This window comes from Cnephaeus nilssonii (genome assembly GCF_951640355.1).
Source record: "Cnephaeus nilssonii genome assembly, chromosome: 18".
NCBI lineage: Eukaryota > Metazoa > Chordata > Mammalia > Chiroptera > Vespertilionidae > Cnephaeus > Cnephaeus nilssonii.
Window position 1 is genome coordinate 16,582,189 of NC_137089.1, and position 20,250 is coordinate 16,602,438.

Genomic DNA, 20,250 nt, shown 5'->3' on the forward strand with positions numbered 1-20,250 from the left:
TATTGCTATGGTTTCATGGATTTACTATCCTATATAATAAAAAGTTAATATGCAAATTGACCTTAATGGTCGAACAACTGGTTGCTATGACGCACACTGACCACCAAGGGGCAGATGCTCAATGCAGGAGCTGCCCCCTGGTGGTCAGTGCACTCCCACAGTGGGAGCTCCACTCAGCCAGAAGCCGGGCTCATGGCTGCGAGCACGGCAGTGGTGGCAGGAGCCTCTCCCGCCTTGGTGGAGGTGCTAAGAATGCCCGACTACAGCTTAGGACCAATCCCCCAGGGAGTATGCCTAAGCCAGTAAGTGGACATCCCCCAAAGGCTCCTGGGCTGCCAGCGGGATGTCTGACTGCCAGCTTAGGCCCAATCCCCCGGAAAGCGGCCCTAACCTGGCAGGTGGACATCCCCCGAGGGCTCCCAGGCTGAGAGAGGGCGCAGGCTGGGCTGAGGGATCCCCCGAGTGCACAAATTTTCGTGCACCGGGCCTCTAGCTCATTTATATGTTCTCACATATTTATCCTTTCTAGTACTCTTCACACATTTAAATTTTGTGTCTGTAACTAGATTGTAAGCCCTTATGCGACTTTTGTCTTCTTTATAATATTACCACTATCTATCTCCTTAGTCTCATCACTAATGCCCTGAACAACTGAGGTTCCCACCATATCACACACTTATTCCCACCTCCTAGCTCATCATATGGTTTTAACAGGCTAGCTACTATTTGGTGTCTGCAGATGTTACTCCTTTTCCTTTCCAACCCCATTTCTGTTGGTTTTCTAAGCCATACTCTGTCTTCAAGATTACCTCAGATATCTCTTCCTCAAAAACAAGATGCTCCATGTCCTGGTCAGATCTTGATTGCATGTTGCTCTGTGACACGAATTTGACTGGCTGTGTACTGATTATAAGTTTACAGGACTATCTCTCTATGAGATTGTGGATTTGTTGGTACCTGGACAATACTTTTTACCTCTGAATGTTCTGCCCTAACATCTGTGCATGTTTCAGTGTTTCTAGGGCGACTGTAACAAAGCACTACAAATGAGGTGGCTTAAACCACAGACATTTATTGTCCTATGATTGTGGAGGCTGGAAGTTCAAAATCAAAGTGTTAGCAGGGTGGCTCATTCTAAGGGCTGTGAGGGAAGATCTATCTGTTCCATACTTTTCTACTTGGCTTGTGGAAGGTCATCTTCTTGTTCACATGGTATTCCTTCTGTATGTATGATTTTCTTTCCAAATTTTCCCTGTTTATAAGTAAACCAGTAATATTGGACTTGAATCCACCCATAATTACCCCATTTTAGCTTGAAAAAAACCTTATCCCCAAATAAGGTCACTTTCTGAAGTACTGAGGGTGAAGACTAGGAGGGACACAATTCAACCCATAAAAGCATGCAATAGGTATTTAATTGCTCTGCATGTAGAAAGATTGGGGAATGAAGAATTTGTATCACTTGTATGGACATAGAGTATAGGTAATGATAATTTGCTGTATTTGTGGCCTATCATTCATTTTATACATAAAAGTTCTATTAATTCATAATATATGAATTGACAAAAATATTAGAAAAATGACATAGATGTTTAGACCCCTGTAATAATAACAATTATTTTAGACCCTGACCAGGTATCTCAGTTGGTTAGAGCATCAATCTGATACACCAATGTTGCAGGTTTGATCTCTGGTCAGGGCACATACAAGAAGCACCCAATGAATGTATAGATAAGTGGAACAACAGATCTCTCTCTCTCTCTCTCTCTCTCTCTCTCTCTCTCTCTCTCTCTCTCTTTCTCCTCAATAAATTTAAAAAACAATTTTAAAACTTTGTTACATATATAAACTAAAAAGTTGTATTTGTAACACTTTAATTACATCCATCATGCTGAGAAATGTTTTAAAGTAATTTGTAATCTTAGAAGTATTTATTTCTCACTAAACATTCAGAAATAAGCGATTTTTTAAGATACAAAAGTTTAAATATAGTCACCATAGGGAGCTATATGTCACTGTAATTAGTAACTTAAAGAGCAGATGTCAGTATTTGAAACATTATAAGCATTGATGGAAAGTAAATTTATAAAATCAGAAAATCAGGAATAGCAGTGCCGTAAGAGTAACTTAGATTTGTAGAAATTAATTTAATTGACATTTATAGAACTTTTTATCCAAGAACAGCATAATGCACATTATTTACAAGTGCACATAGAACAGTTGCCAAGATAGACCATATTCTGGGTCATCAAATAAGTCTCAAAAAATTCAGAATAATTTAAAATATGTCCTCTGATCACAATGCAATTAAATCCATAACAGAAAGATTCCTAAAAAATTTCCTAAATAATTGTAAATAACACCCTACAAAATAACTCATGAATGAAAAAAAAAAGAAAAAGGAAGTTGCAAAGTATTTAAACTGGATGAAGATGAAAACACCAAACATCAAAATTTATGCAGTGCTAATAAAGTGGTACAAAGGGGAAAATATATAGAACTAAATGCTTTTATGACAAAAAGAATAAAGTTCTCAAATTAATGCCCTCAGCTTCCACCTTAAGAAATAAAAAGAGGAACAAGTTAAACACAAAGTAAGGTGAAAAAAAAATTATAAAAGTCAGACTGAAAATCTAAGAAACGGGGAAAAAATCAATAGAGAAAATCAGTAAGAGCTAAAGTTAGTTCTTTGAGCAGATCAATAAGCTTGATAAACGTCTAAGTACACTGATCAGATAATCAGAAGAGAGGGAAGACACAAATGACCAAGACAGAAATGGAAGTGATGACATCACTCCAGACTCCCAACAGCTGCCGTTAAGCTACAGCCATGTACCCGGGTTTCCAAACCTGTGAATTAAGAAAAGAAGATCTTTGGCAACTGCTCTTTCCCATCCTGACCTCTGTAGACCTCTGTTTGAGCTTCCATTTTTCTATTGACCACATCGTATTCTAAATCACCTCTCTATTTATCTGACTCCTACCCTAGACAGAGAGCTTTGGCAGCCAGGTGCTGGAAAATATAAATAAATGTGTCAAATACTCTAGATTGTATAAGGCATAACAGGCAGAATAAGAATAAGGATGAGCAGAGCCAGCAAGCACCCCCTGGGCGTTCTCGGGGCACAGGCTGGTCGCCTCTCTGGAAGAAAAGACCTGCCAGACAGAGCAGAAGGCAGCAGCGGGACCTCTTTCCTGCCTGTCACCTCTCATTTGCTTTTTCTGACTTTTCCTGAGATTATCTTTTTTTTAATTTTAATGTTATTGTTTGAAAGACTAAAAATTCAAGGAATTGAATTTTTATATTATTTGCCCACTTTTGTTATTTTTTTCCATTGGTTTTGCTTTAAAAGAATCATAAAAATACATTGTATAATTGGAATTTTAACCCTTTGAGTGTAATATATGCATCACAAATATTTTTCCAAAGATCACATTTATCTTTTATTCTTTCTTATAGTATATTTTACTGTTATATATTTTAGTTATTTGTGTCATATGTTTCATTTTTCTCAGTTTTCCACTTAATAAAGAAAAAGGTACCTGAAATTTGACATATACAATCTACTAAATTTTCTTTTCATGGCCTATTGCTACTGTAAGCCTAAATCCTCTAATCTATCTGGAATATATTTTTACATATGATATGAGATAGGATCTCTGCTTTCTTCTAGATTAAATACCAGTTATGCTACTACTTTTATTAAACTATCATATTTCTTGCAAAATTGAAATGCCAACTTTGCTATACATTGAACTTCCAAATATAGTTAAGAATATACTTTAGGACCCTATTCTTCCACCAATATTTTTGTTTATTCTAGTACTGATACTATTCTGTTAAGATTATAGTGAATTTTCAATGTGTTGATACTTAAGTTTCCCAATAATTTTTCAATTAATTTTCTTGGTTAGTTTAGATTTCCTAGGTATATAATTAAATCATCTGCAAATAAAAATTTTATTTCTCCTTTTCCAGTAATTAAAATTTTTAAAAAATCTTATTGCATTTTCTAGAATCACCTATTAAAACATAAGGGTAATTTTGGGTATTACTGTCTTATTCCTGATTTTAATGGACATGGCTTTATCATTCATTCTGTGGTATAATATTTGCTTTTGGTTTTAGCAAACAGCCTTTATTATGTTTAAACATTTGCTTATATTCTTTATAATTCAGTATACAAATACATATCCTATCTAATAAAAGAGAAACATGCAAATTGACCGTACCTTCACTACGCACACAAGCCACGTCCACCAGCCAATCAGGGTGAGTGTGCAAATTAACCCAACCAAGATGGAGGTTAATTTGCATATCTAGGCCAGAGCAAAAACTGAAGACAGCGTTGAAAGAAGCCAAGAGCTGCAGAAGAGAGCAAAGCTGCTGAGAAGCAAGCAAGCGGGGCAGGGGAGAAGGGATGGAAGCAGGCAGGGCAGCGGAGAAGGGAGGGAGAAGGGAGGGAAGCAGGCGAGCCAGGGGAGAAGAGAGGGAAGCAGGCAGGGCAGTGACCGCAGCAGGAAGCCCTATTGCAGGAATCTTCCTGCAACGGGCCTCTAGTATATATATAAGCATATATATATATATATATATATACACACACACTGGCGATATATATATATATATATATATATATATATATATATATATATATATTGAAATTCACTCAAAGGTATTGAGAAAAGCATTATAAATACACTAATCAACCAAAAATAATCATGGACAATATTATATTCTTATTATACTCAGCATTTTCATTTGCAATATCTTCTAAATTATAGTAAGACCTTTGTACTATCAACTTATATAAGAATGAAATCTCTTTCCATAATTTGCAGCTGTACTTCATTATGTTAATAATTACTATATATTTCTTAATGTTGACTTAAATTTATATTCTTGGAATGAACCCTATATGGTCATATTAGATTAATCTCAACTTTTTGCTGAATTTAATTTGTGAATATTAGAATTTTTACATATCTATAAGTGGATTTGATCCCTATTTTCTTTTCTATACTAACTTTAACACATTTGTATTAGGTTTATGCTTTACAACAATTTTATTATTGTGTCTAAAGTAGTTTTAATGCCAAAAGAAGTATAGTGTCTTTAAAATTCAGGTCAAACTCAGCTTTAAAACCTGGCTTATACATTTCTCAAATGGTGACTTTTCAATTACCTTTGTAAGTTTTTTACTGGTGATTGATCCATTTAGATGCTCTGTACCTTCTTGGGTCCCATTTTTGTAATATTTTAGTTGGAAATAATTTTTCTAGATCCTTACATTTTTTGACATATATTCTTCTAAAGTTATAGAAAGTTGCAAAAATAATCCCTCACATTTCTAAAATTTCTTCTATATCTGTGATTACATGTTTTCTCAATCTGAATGGTGAAAATTTTTGCTTTCTCTCATATTTTCTTATCTTATTGCATTGTTTTATCTATTTTATCATACATTTCAAACTACCAGCTTTTAGATTTATTTATCCTTTCTACTACCTTTTGCTTGTTTTGACTTTTCAATCTGTGCAAGTGTTAAAATAATTACCTTTAGATGAACAATAACACTCTAATTCAAAGATTAGCTTTTACACCTAAAATATTGATGTTTCACTAGAAAAGAAAAGATTAAAGGAAGCTGAACTATCCCGAAGAGGGCAGTAAATGACTTAAAGGCACATATAGGCCTGTTGGCTATGTGAACGCTCAGTGCCTTTCTTGTAGCTGCCCATGATGTCATTAGATTGTTTCACTCAAGGAAAGTTGAAATTGAGGAGCATAGACAAAGGAAATCTCTAGCCATTAGTAGTAAAAAGAAACACATACATGAAGACTTCAGGCATGACCGAAGTGAAGTCAGAATCCCTTCTTGCTCTAGAGAATCTTGTCTCTTTTTTCTCTTCACATACCTTGCTTTATTCTCAGCAGTATTTTCACAGAATTTATTCTAACCATCACTACTATTTACATTAAACTTATGGCAACACTGTGATAATCTGGGAAAAAATGCCCCCACCCCCAATGACATATTCACTTAATCTCTGGAACCTGTGAATATAACCTTAAAAGTCAAATGAATAAATGCTACTTTGTTTGGAAATAGGATCTTTACAGATGTGACTACAGATGATTTGAGATGAGATCATCTTGGGCCCTAAATGCTATCTCAGTGTTTTTATGAGAGAGAGGCAGCGAGAGATCTCTCTCTCTCTCTCACACACACACACACACACACACACACACACACACACACACCCCCCAGAAAGTGAAGAAAGAGGCAGAGACTGAGCGAGGCAACCACAAACCAAGGAACACCAAGAACACCTGCAGGCAAGAAACAGACTCTCCCACTAAAATGCAGACACCTTGATTTCAGGCTCCCGCCTTCCGAATTTTGAGAAAATGAATTTCTGTTGTTTTAAGCCACCAAGTGTGTGGTAATTTGTTACGTCAGCCCTAGGAAACTACTGACACTGCTTTATGTATTAAATTCAAACTCTTTTTAACATGTCCAGGAGAAACCTTTGGAGTATATTATAGTTATCATTCAGATGAGTAAGAAATGGAATTCTTGTTCAATTCACAAAGATTTGTTTTAAACAGTCATCTTTCAGCAAGACAAAGGAAGGCCAAAGGCAAGCATTAAAAATTATGATTCAAATCCTGAATCCTAGGGTACATGATCTCAACTGCATATTGATTATCAACCAAGAGAGTCCATTTTTACTGAAATCCATTAATGGATGAATAGGCATTGATGAGTCTCACTGCTTTTAATTTATTTTATACATCCATGAGTTAAAGTAGTGGCTGATTGGAGAGAACCCACAATTAAACAAAATCCCATCTTTTGACCCGTCTCAGAAACCTAGCTCTGCTAAATGTTTTCTCCTTAATCTGTCTCAGCTTTCTATTTTTCACTCCATGTTTCTGTCTTCTTCATCTTTCATCTGAGTTATAATTTAGTCTCTCATCTGAATCTTTGACTCCTGACTCCTAACTCCATGATGCATAGATAAGCTTTCCAACATAGACATCCCCAGTATGGCAAACCCCATCTAGGAGGCCGAGAGTCAACTCAGACTGGCTTAGCAAGCGCTGATGACATGCATCTCTTCCCAGCAGAGTTTAGTGATTTCAGTTTGGTAGTTTGAAATCAGTCAAAGCAGGAGTATTTACATCTGGAAATTGACAAATGCTACAAATCAGGCTTTTAAAAAGATATTTTTTAGTTGATTTCAGAAAGGAAGAGGGAGAGAGAGAGATATAGAAACATCAAGAGAGAGAATCATTGATCGGCTGCCTCCTGCATGCCCTCTCTAGGGATCGAGCCCACAACCCCGGGCATGTGCCCTAACTAGGAATCAATCTGTGACTTCTTGGTTCATAGGTCTACATACACTCAACCACTGGGCAACACCATCCAGGCCAGGCTTTTTTGTTTTATTTAGAGAGCAACTTTACCAGGATAATGCCTGTATTTTCTAAGTTTGGTATTTCCCATTGCCCGAAGCTCAAGCTCTGTGGTATATAATCTGGCCTCAACCTTCCTTCCTTGCTCCATATCTCACTCCTCTCCATAATCTTTATATCATAGTCTCCAGCCACACAAAGCTGCTCACAGCTCCCACGTTATACTAAATTATTTCCACATTTGTAACCTAGAATGTGCCTGTCTCAATACCAAGAATCCTGTTTCTCAAGAGCCAAATCTACTTTGTTGAGAGTCAATAATTATGAATGCCCTTTCTGTCAAGTCTTCCCCAAAACTCCCCCTCAAGTTCAGTGCCTACTCTGGGCTCCAATACCAGTATTTACCCTTCCCATGACATTGAACAACTATCTCATAAATATTTATTGAGTGCCCTCTAGGCAATGGCAATAAAGTATCATCTGTTCTAAATTTATTGTAAGTTTCTTCTATGCAAAGATTGTTTTATTTATCATTTTGATTCCCCAGATTGGCCCTCCATGCTAAGTATAGAACTCTATCCATTGTAGATGTGATATGCAATAAAAGTTTGTTGAATTTACTAAAAATGCTTTATGTTTCTAGTACAATTCAACATGTTATTTAATGTTTAAATGTTGCTGGTAGTGAAGCTGGAGTGAATGCCATATATATATATATTTTTTCTAACAAAATAGAAGAAAATATCTACATTGTGGCCCATTTGTCTTCAAGGACAGAGGAGTACTTCTGGATAGTTAATTCCTTGTTCTCAGATTAATTTGTAACCTGCCATTATAACATTATGTGACTATATGCTGTGAACCTCTGTTGAGGACAGTAAGACTACTTTTAGGAGCAGGTTTGAGAATCCATGGTTTTGCCTGGCTTTGGAGGATATTAACTGTGCTAGATGCCACATCTTTCCTATGACTCATTCCTCACAGCCGGCAGGAAGAATGACTATTTCTATTCCTAAATTCCCAAAGAGGAAAGTAAGGCAAACAAGACTGTGTGGTTTGTTCACATTTAGCATGAAATGTGATCACATAGGCACCGGCACAAGTCAACCAGACAGCATTTTAATTGCTCATCTAACCTCCAGAAAGAGTCACCAGCTGTTGAAATTCTGAAGATTAAAAGGTATAAAACCTGACAGAAAACTGAAAACCCATAACAAGCCATAGAGCCAAGTCACAAATCTTGGAAAACATCCATAGTAAATTGTAATTGATCTGCAAATAAGAAGAGAATAACAGCACCGTTTAAAAGAAAAGGCCAAGAAGCATTTGTATGGTGATAGAACACAAAATGAAGTAGTGTTTTAACCTTTGAAAGATAGTCCATATTGAAAGCCTTGTTATCTGTGGACTAGGTAATGCCCCTCCCATCTTCCCCCAAATGAAACCTTGTCCCTGAACAACCTGTATTTTTATCAAGGAGATGAGTTTCAATCAAATTATCTAGGGCTAGTTGGCATTTGGCCATTGTCACAGGCACACTCTTCACTTCTGGAAAGGTCAAAGTTTTGCCACAGACTCGTTATTAATTTAATATATATTTTTAGAATCTAATTTTGAAGGAAAATGGTAAAATCTAAAACTGGACTTTTAGTCCCTCATGTACTTCCAGGTGCATAACATAGTTGTCAAAGTGTTTAAAGTGTACTAGTGAAACAAATACTAATGTGTTGACCTTATCTCAAAGCTTTTTATTTTTCTCCATGAAATCATGATTGATTATACAGTAATTAGATGTAGGTGAAATTTCAACTGAACCCTTGCTTTAACTATAATTGCCACTCAATAAATATCTGCCAATAGTAGTAGCTAATGCTCATTGCAGCAGTGTAAGAGTTTTATGTTACTAATTCCTTTAATTCTCATCACAGCCCTATGAGGTTAGTGCCATTATCAACCCATTTCATATTCGAGGAAACTAAGGCATCAAGATGTATTTTTCTGTATATATATATATATATATATATATATCCTCAGTATCACAGCTGGTGAATATTAAAAATCTAGAATTCCAACCTAAACAGTCTGTAATTCTTAACCACCATTTTAAACCTCAGGGAAAAAAGTTCTGATGAATTTTTAATAATATATAATGTGTATTAAAAACCCACATGCAGTGGAACTTTCCAGCTGAAGTTTATTATTTTTGTCAGCAATTGGGTGATGGCATGCACAATGTTCTCAAATAAACTAGACATACTGATTTTTTATAATTAGGAAATGCCTACTATGTGCCAGGCACCAAGTCCTGCTGCTTGAATCTGAAAATTAATCAGGCATGACCCTGCCTTCCAGAATGTCAGCGTTGGAGAGGGCACATTCATAAACAAAGCACAGCTCTATGGTGCAGGAATTCATGTGAAGATAAAGGTACCATGTCACCCAGGCAGGTAAGAGTAGGTGACGCATGGATTGAGACTGTCCATGTCCTAATCTCTGCATTTGTGAATATGTTACCTTTCACGGAAAAATGTACTTGACGTTTATGATTAAATTAAGGGTCCTGAGATGGGGAGATTATTCTGAAATATCCAGTTGGGCCCCATGTAATCATAAAGGTACTCATAGGAAAGAGGGAGGCAGGAGAAAGAGGAGATGTGAAGGTAAAAGCAGATGTCAGTGGTATGACTGTTGGCTTTGAAGATGAAACGGGGCCACAAGTCAGAGAACTAGATACTGGAAGAGGCAATGACCAGACTCCTCCCTGGATCCTCCAGAAGGAATGCAATGCTGCCACCTCTTGATTTTAGCCCCATAAGACCCATATTTGGACTTTTGACCCCCAGAATTATAAAATAATAAATTTGTGTTGTCTTAAACCATGAAGTTTGTGGTAATTTGTTACAGGAGCAACAGGAAACCAGTAGAGATCCCTGTTAGGCTCCAGGTCATCTCTGGTCACTCATACAAAGGTTTCCCTCTTATTCTCTTACATCTTATTTTTCTTTATAGAATTTAATACCATTTTAACTATGTAATTACTGTTTTATACATATAATAATATCTCTTCTCCATTGAGCTATAAACTCCATAAGGGCAGGAAACATGCTTTGTTTTCTACAATAGATAATACATAAGAAACATTCAATAAGTATTTGTTGATGAGGAAAGAATATATGAATGCAAATTAATGTTTTATTTTTTAAAAAATCCTTCCAACAGTATCATGGAGAATAATTGGAAAGTGCCAAAACTAGAAGCAGGAAAATAGAAGTTTCTACCTTAGTCCAATTAGAAAATTATGTACATCTGAACTGAGAGTGATGAAGAGATGGAGAGGCAACTAATTTACACAATAAAAAGGAAGAAGTTTTTTACTTTTCAAAAGCATGCACTTGCCAAAAATAAAGAATACATGTTAATTTAACTAAATAATTCTGTTAGTTTTTCAGTTGTTTTTTGGCTCAATTATTTAGATCTAGTGAATTTACAGAGGTTATGCCCTCAGGACAATGAGCTTCTGATTAGCATCAGATAATCTTAGGAACAAAGCCTCCATCCAGTCTGTTTGTTATTGAGGAAAATGGGATATACCTTTCCCACTGAGTGCTGGGGATGGAGGCCTTCTGATATCTCAAGAAAAAAAAATTTCTGAGACTTGCATGGGAGAATGGGTGATTTTTATTTGCATGGATTATATCCCTGGGTTTCCAGAGTTCCATTTTCCTTAGTCCAGTTGTAGAAGAAGTATGGAATCAAAACCAGTGTCCAGAGTTTCCATTCCATATTGCAGCCAGGTCTAGTTCAGAGTCAGGCGAGTTACAGTCCTTTGGTCCGTTTTGTGTGGGTTCCACATGGCTGTGGGCTATCTGGGCAGTGGAGGGGAGCCAAGATAGTGCACCCCCTGCAAAAAGAGACCCAAGAGGAACCCAGAGAACCCAAGAGAGACCAAGAGCACATGAGAGGGAGTTCCTTTGTTTAAGGCAGGGGTCCTCAAACTTTTTAAACAGGGGGCCAGTTCACTGTCCCTCAGACCGTTGGAGGGCCGGACTATAGTTTTAAAAAAAAAACTATGAACAACTTCCTATGCACACTGCTAAGTCGGCTGCTAAGTAGGACAGGCAGCGGCAACAAAAACACCTGGCGGGCCGGATAAATGTCCTCGGCGGGCCACATGTGGCCCGCGGGCCGTAGTGTGAGGACCCCTGGTTTAAGGGATTAAATATCCTAATTTTCAAGTCCTTGCAGTGGCCATGCCCATTCTGGCCCATGACCCATTCCTAGGTGTGACTGACAGCCAAGTACCTTCACAAAGTCAACCCAACTTTACTTGGCATGCATATATTCTCCCTTTATTGGACTCCTGGGGAGTGTAAAGTTATAGCTTCCTGGTGAAGCTGCCCAAATGACATGCCTATAACATTTGTTCTCCTCTTTTTTCCTTTCCTGTTATTAATAACTAGTTAATTACAATATCAAGTTGACCATAGAGACAGAGTTTTGGTCAAGCTAGAGATAACATCTAGGTCTCAGTTGTATATTAGCTCCAGGCCCAGAAAAGTAGCAAAACTAGACTAAGCTATGCCATGGCTGACATCAGGACCAGACGCATTGACTAATGACCCCCTCCCTTAGTTTCAACCTATCAGTACCATGACCTCACCTTCTCTCTCAGGCATGTACCTTTGCTTTCTTTCTCCTAAGCTCCAAGGACCTCGCTTTTGTCTCTATAATTTCTTTCCGGAGTCCATGCAGCCTAGCTGGCTCACTTATTTGCTTCTGTGACTTTCTTTCTAAAAGGCTAAGTAAACTTCTTGTGCTAGAGTTCTTGTCTCTGAATTCTTTCTTTGTCAAACTCAAGAACCAAAGTCTAACACCATGGCTAAAAAGACCACCTTATAGGACCACATATACATGATCCCTCCTTAACTGAAACGTTGTTATATGGCACATTACTGTGTACATAGACTATTCTCCTAGAATACTATACTTAAAAATATTTTTGTGTTTCTTGTAGCTCAGATTTTCACCATGAGAATGAACTTTCCTCCAAATAATACACATGCAGATAAGATATGGACACAAATATGAATGTTATTTTGCTGAGTAATACTATAAATACATAGTTTTAAACTATAAAGATATTTTTATAAACATATAATTTAAAATTAGATATAAAATTCAACAGTATGGGATACCTACTAGATCAAAATGAAAGTAAAATGTAGATTAATATCTTTATATGTACCTCTATTTTACCTTTATAGGTAGATAATACCCTTCTCACTGCCTTTAATCAATATTGTCAATATAAGAAATGTCAAAACCTATAAATGATTTTTTAAAGAGTTTACTTAAGCCAAAAGTTGAAGCAAGATCTAAAATGCCCTGGAGAATAACAGTTTCTTTTATGCCTTTGAAATAAAAGATGGAAATTAAGGAAGATTACAGGAATATGGGAGAGAGCAAGGTGAGGATTAGATTACAAGATTATGAGCTCTCTTGAGGGTGGTTACACCTTGGAGGGGTCTTACTTCTGGCATTTCGAAGGGTGTTAACCTAGATGCACAAGAACAATGGGCAGGGCTCTTAAAAGCTTTTCTTCACTAACAAGGTTATAGGCCTGGGGCAGGACTACCCACCATGACCTGCACAGTTAGGAATTTATAATTTATTACAGCACTGCTTTTTTACCCACAATATATTCACACTAGAGGCCCGGTGCATGGATTCATGCACTGGTGGGGTCCCTTGGCCTGGCCTGCAGAGATCAGGCCGAAACCAGCTCTCTGACATCCCCTGAAGGGTCCTGGATTGAGAGAGGGTGGTTCTTGGGTGATACACCCCGGAATCGGGCTCCCTTCTTGTCACCCGAGATCCACAGCTGCCAACTGCCAAGTCACTGCAGCTCAGCACCTGCTCCCTGGTGGTCAGTGCATATCATAGCTACCGGTAGGAGTGTCTGCCTACTGGTGGTCATTGCACATCATAGCTACCAGTCGGATAGTCGAACGGTCGGACAGACGTTTAGCCTTTTATATATGTAGATATTCAGAGTTATCTTAAAATTTTTGAAAAGATAAAGGTTATGGCAAATTGCTAAGTATACGTAATACTTCAAAATATATGTATCATATATGTGTTATGAACACATATTTCATACATATCAAATTTCCTCTTTTTTCATATAATAAAACTAGAGGCCCGGTGCATGAAATTCATGCACTCGGAGGGGGGGTGGTCCCTCAGCCCGGCCTGCACCCTCTCACAGTCCAGAAGCCCTTGGGGGATGTCTGACTGCTAGTGTAGGCCCGCTCCCTAAGCCATCAGTCGGACATCCTTAGCACTGCCGTAGAAGTGGGAGAGGCTCCCACCACCGCCACTGTGCTCACCAGCCATGAGCCCAGCTCAGGGCTTCTGGCTGAACAGTGCTCCCCCTGTGGGAGCACACTGACCACCAGGGGCAGCTCCATCATTGAGCGTCTGCCCCATGGTGGTCATTGCGCGTCATAGCAACCAGCCTTTTGATCGATTTGCATATTAGCCTTTTATTATATAGGATATTCACATCCCAGCTTATCATTCCCATAAGAAAAACTCAGCCCTGTCTAAACTTTGGGAAAGCTTACCTAATGAAATTGACCTTTTCTGGTATTTAAGATAGAACATTCCGTCTTATCTACACACATCAGCTTAATCTTAATTTTTTCACTTCTACATTAAGAATAAGTTTATTATTCATGTAGACAGATTTCAGAATAATGATTTATTAAACTCCCACTATCACCAATGTTTCTCTCACTGTCTCTGAACTTTTTACACTGAAGTTTTTATGGCAATCTAAACTTAATATTAATAATATGTTAGATTTGCTAGCTCATCCAGAATTCCAGCCAAGTGAACTAGAAATAAGAATGGCTTTTGAACTCTAATGTTAATTAAAATCTGCAAAAACATTTGGTCCCTTAACTTCTTTTGCATACTTAAAGGTTTAAGGAAAATGGGGATTTAAAAAACACATAATCTGAATACAGATGAAGATTTTTAAAATAAAGGGGGCAAAATTAAGATGGCTAATTTAGCAACTTGAATAAGTATCAGAAAATATTCTATGCCCAAACATTATCCTCCTATTTATTTAAAAATCTCCAATTAATAATTTGTAGTCACTGCAGAAAACTTAGTACAAAAAATTATAATGAGGGAGGAAATGGCACATGATCATTCCAAGCAGAATATAACTGTTCTCATTTTGGTGTATTTACACCTAAAGTTTCACACACATTTTCTGAGTCACACATACTTTTTTGTCCCCTTTTATATAGCTAAGATCACAATATATACTGTATGAGCATTGCCACCATAACATAAATGTTTATAAATTATTTCCCAGTGAATAATTCATTATATATAAATCTTTTCTTTCCACCATCCTAGGCAAGTCCACCTGTGAACAGCTAAATCTTTCAGGCTTCTCACCACTTTGGCTCACTATAATCCAAACTCCAACTAATGGCCACAGTGGTCTTACAACACTAATGTGCTGGTGTTTTCTGCTTTACTTAAACTGTCCAATAGCTGCTTCTTGTTCTTCAGGTAAAACTGAGCTTCTTGCCCAGCTGGTGTGGCTCAGTAGTTGAGCGTGGACCTATGAACCAGGAGGTTACAGTTCGATTCCTAGTAAGGGCACAGGCCCAGGTTGCGGGCTCAGTCCCCAGTGTGGGGCGTGTGGGAGGCAGCCAGTCACTGAGTCTCTCTCATCACTGATGTTTCAATCTCCCTCTCCCTTCCTCTCTGACATCAATAAAAATATACTAAAAAAAAAAAAAAAAAAAAACACCACCAAAAACTGAGGTTCTTATCCTGAAAACTCATCTGCCTTCCTACTCCTCCAGTCTCACCCTGAGCTAAGTTGCTCTTCCCTTATTAAGTTCCCAGTGTGCTGGAATTCTTACAGATCCTCCTTGGTGTCAATTTAAATTCTTTCTAATGTGTAACCTTCTCATGTGCCATTGTGTCCATCTAGAACAGTTTTCTTCACTTTGATATATCTATATGGCCAACTTTGATATAAGTATCTTTCATGTCTTATTCCAAATGCTAGTTCTTTAGGGAAAACACATACATGTCTTTCCAGTTCCCTGAAATTTGTCATAGCACCTAGGATGAGAGTAAATGTTTTATGTGTAGGATATTATTTTTCTTTAACAATACTTAATTCATTCTTGTTTTACACACCTGCCTGCACTTTGCTTTTCTCACTCAATAATACCGTAGAAAAGTCTTCTAAATCAACCAGTATCCATTTTTTCAATCGCCACACTGTATGCCATGGTGCAAATGAATCCTAATTTATTCGGTCATTCATCTATTGTTGAAGATGAACCTTGTTGCCAGTTTTTGGTTACTATACATAATGCTGAAATAAAAACCCTTGTATTTTATATGTTGATCCTTTTAATTCCAGGAACCAGGGTTTTGCATGCTACTTTTAAGAATACTTGCCTTTTACATTGTAATAGATATGGTCAGATTGAGTTCTTAAAAAGCTGAAAAATCTTACATTATAAGCGATATATATAATTTCATTTTCCCTATGCACCCACCAGCTGTAGGCATTATAGATTTTTTTCTAGTGTTATGAGAATAAAGTGATATGTCACTTTTATATTGTTATTTAAATTTATATTTCCTGTACTGTTAATGAGGTTGAAGATCTTCCTCTGAATTTGTTGACTACTTGGGTTTATTCTCCTGTGTAATTGCCTATCCACAAATATTGCCTATTTTCCTTTTTATTTTTCTGTCAATTTATAAAAGATTTTGGTATATGATAGATTTTAGGTCTTTGAGTGCTATAAGCAATGCAATTGATTTTTTTCCAAATCAAACATTTATATGGACATTGTAGTACATATTTTGTACCTTACAAAAGGTACAAATTTTAAGTAATCAGAAAATGTTTACCTCCTTTTATAGTCTGCTTTTCCTATCTTGATTAAGAAAACATCATTGACCTCTTGGTTTTGTACACAGGCTAGTGTTTCTTGCGAGATATTTAATGCTTTTAACTTTGGTTTTTATATTTAATGCTCATCTGTTTACACATGGCATAGAGATGAGTCCACTTTTTTTTTAATCCTCACCTACGAATATTTTCCCCATTGATTTCTAGAGAGAGGGTATAAGGAAGGAAGAAGGGGAAGAGAGAGGGGAGAGAGAGAGAGAGAGAGAGAGAGAGATCCATTGGTTGTCTCCCACATGCACCCCTAGACTGGGGAACCTACAACTGAGGTACATGCCTTTGACCAGGAATCGAACCTGTGACCCTTTAGTCCACAGGCCGATACTCTAACCACTGAGAAAAATTGGCCAGGACCACTTTTATTTCTTCCAAGATGAATAGCCAGTTGACTTAGCATAATTTTAATATCCATCTTTTCCCCATTGAATTTTATCATTATTTCCGGAATGTACTAAATTCTTATGTTTAATAGATTTATTTCTGAATTTTCTATATTTGTTTATTCCTATTTCAGTATTATGTTGATATTATCACAAAGAACTTATTATTTTAGGATTATAATATCTAATAAGGCAAGAGCTATACCCACATTATTCTTTGAATTCATATATTCTGGCTATATTTTGACATGTAATATACTCCAATGTAAAGGTATTTTATCCAATAGCCTTCTCCACTTAAAAATAAAGTTGTTGGGATTCCAGTTGGGATTGTAGCATTTATAAATTAATTACTGGAGAATTTATATTTTATGATATTGAGTCTTAGCATTCAAGAACATTTTGTGTTCCACAAATCTTTTGCCTTCATGGATAGCTTAGCTGGGTTCTTTCCTCTCAGTAATTTGTAGATGTTATTTCACTGCCTTTCAATTCAGTTGTGAATGAGATGTCCAGCATCAATCTGGTTTTGTATTCTTCCATAGACTACCTATTTTTTTCTGCATGAAAGCTTGCCCGCCTAGGAGTTTTGTTAGACTTTGCCTAGGTGACTGAATTCCTCATTCATCCTGTCAGTCATTTCACTTGGCAATTCAGAGCTTCAGCTCAAGAAAAAAAGCAAAAAAACTTCTATCATTTGATGATTTCCTCTCCTGAATTTGTTCCATTCTCCCCCTGCGATCCCTATTTTTCACTTTTTAATTTTCTTGAATCTATCCACTAACTCTCTTATGTCTTCTATTTTATACCTTCAATCTATTTATACTTCCCTCTGTGCTTTGGGATAGTGCTTAAACTCGATCTTCAAGATAATAATTCAGGTTTCAGTGGCAATCTTCCTCTTCTTCATTTATATTCTAAATTGTATAGTTGTGAAAAATCATGTCTTAGCTCCAAAAAGTGCTCTCATTTTTCTCTTCAGTTCATGTTTGTCTCCCCCAGAAGCTCCGTTTCAGTTGGGATGGATTCCATTAGTTATGATTGATCTTCTAATTTCTGGCCTTTGGCTTGCTTGGATGGGTGTGTTTTTGTCTGTTCATAAGGGCCCTGCCAACATTCCGGTTCCCTACCTGGCAGCATCTTCACAGGTAGTGGAAGATAATGTGTCCTGCTCCCAGAGCTGATGGTTAGAAGCAGGCAGGCTGCCAGTGTGCTGCTGAGGCTCCTGCAGGGAGATTCTAGGGATAATGAGAACGTTCTGCAGGAGCATTTTCACTTCTCCAAGGGCCAGGCTCTCATCAGGACCCACTACTCTCAGACGTGACATTGAGAGTCACACTGTTCCCCAGCGCTCACTAAGCCTTCGGGGAAAGAAGCTCAGTACCAGTTTTCTATCCCAAGATAGCAACAAAACCTAGAACATTATTTGTGCACATCTGCCTGTAGAATCCTCTAGTCGTTTGTATCAGTAGAAGCAAATGGCTTGAATTTAGGGTATAGGAACAGGGGGATGGAAAGAGAGTTGTGTTTGGATGACCACATCCTCAAAATACCTCTCTCAACTATTTTTCAAGGTTTGTCTTTTCCTTCTAAATGTCCTCTGTGTTCCATAAAAGCCCAAACCATGTCTGTTTTACTCACCACTGTACATCCATGCCTTAGCACCATGCCTACAACAAATAAATAATGAATATTTTCCTTCAAACTTTCCATTGCATTTATCCTTAGAGAGATCCTTCCAAGGCAGATGTGTGGCTGAACTTTTACATGTAGATTCATCAGGATTTTCCACTGTTATCAGGTAGTCAAAAGTTCTGCTCATCTTAAAAAATATATTTTTATCATAGCAGCATAGTATTACATTGTGTAGATGTACCACAGTCTTTTAATTCACTCATATGCTGATGGAGAGCATTATGCTTAGTGAACTAAGCCAGTCAGAGAAAGATAAATATCACATGATCTCACTCATTTGTGGAATATAATGAACAACATAAATTGATTAACAAAAATAGATCCAGAGACAGAGAAGCATGGAGCAGACCGTCAAACCTCAGAGGGAAGGCAGGGGGTGGGAGGATAAGAGATCAAGCACAGGACTTGTATGCATGCATGTAAGCATAATCAATGGACACAGACACTAAGAGGGTGAGGGCATGTGCTGGGGGGTGGGAGTGGCAGGGGAGAGGTCAATGGGGGGAAAAGGAGACATGTAATAGTTTAATCGATAAAGAATAAGATATATATGTATATTTATTGATTGATTTCAGAGAGGAAGAGAGAAATAGAAACATCAATTATGAGAGAGAACCATTGATTGGCTGCCTCCTGCACGCCCCACATCGGGGATTGAGCCTGCATGTGCCCTGACCGGGAATGGAACCATGACCTCCTGGTTCATAGGTCGATGCTCAAACACTGAACGACACTGGCTGGGCAAGTTCTGCTCATGTTAATGATCCATTGACTTCTCCTGGGTGTGTCAGAGAAGAGCTAGAGCTTCCTTGTTCAGCTGGCATATGTTCCCCTTACAAAAGGACATGTTTGCTTTCACCTCAGGAGCAAGCTCGATTCAGTCTCCCCATAAAACTAAATAGCTCTCAGGAAGTCCTATAGTTAGAATTAGATGAGCAACATATGACTGTGTTTTTTTAAAGATAATGAAAAAGCACACTGGAGAATTTGTTTTCTCTATGTGTGTGTGTGTGTGTGTGTTGTGTGTGTGTGTGTGTGTGTGTGTGTTTTGTGTGTGTGTGTGTGTGTGTGTGCGTGTGTGTGTGTGTGTGTGTTTAAACTCAGGGATCTGAAAACATTAACTGCTTTGCCAGCCAAGAACAGGTGCAAATCCTGTGATCAGGTGACGATGTTTCCTTGACAGAGGATAACTATTCTTGTTCATAACAGATATGTTCAAAGGTGAAATAACAATATGTTCTGGACTATTTTTACCAGTACAATTGTATATACCTTAAATAACAGAATTTTATGATAAAATTCTCTTCCAACTGTACTGTGCTCCTCTCATACCCATCTTATTCTATCTTTTTCATTAGTGGTTCTCACACTATAAGGAGATTTTTTTTAAAATAGTTTATTTTTTAAAACCATTAAGGCAAAATGGTACCCTGAAATTAACTCTTTACATTCATCAGTCTTACAGTAGGACATTCCAAATATGTAAGTTACTACAACTTCAGGATATAAATCAATAGATATGACCAGTTCAATTTCCTAATGGGAAAATGAATAAGACACAAGATTTTGAAAAATTAGTTATTTTATAGCCGTTTCCTAGTATAAGGAGCTTTAACAAACCACAATGACTAGGCCATACCCCCTACTAATGAAATTGAAATATCTGGAACTAGAACATAATCATCTGTATTTTTTTAATCCTCACTGGAGGATATTTTTTATTGATTTTAGAG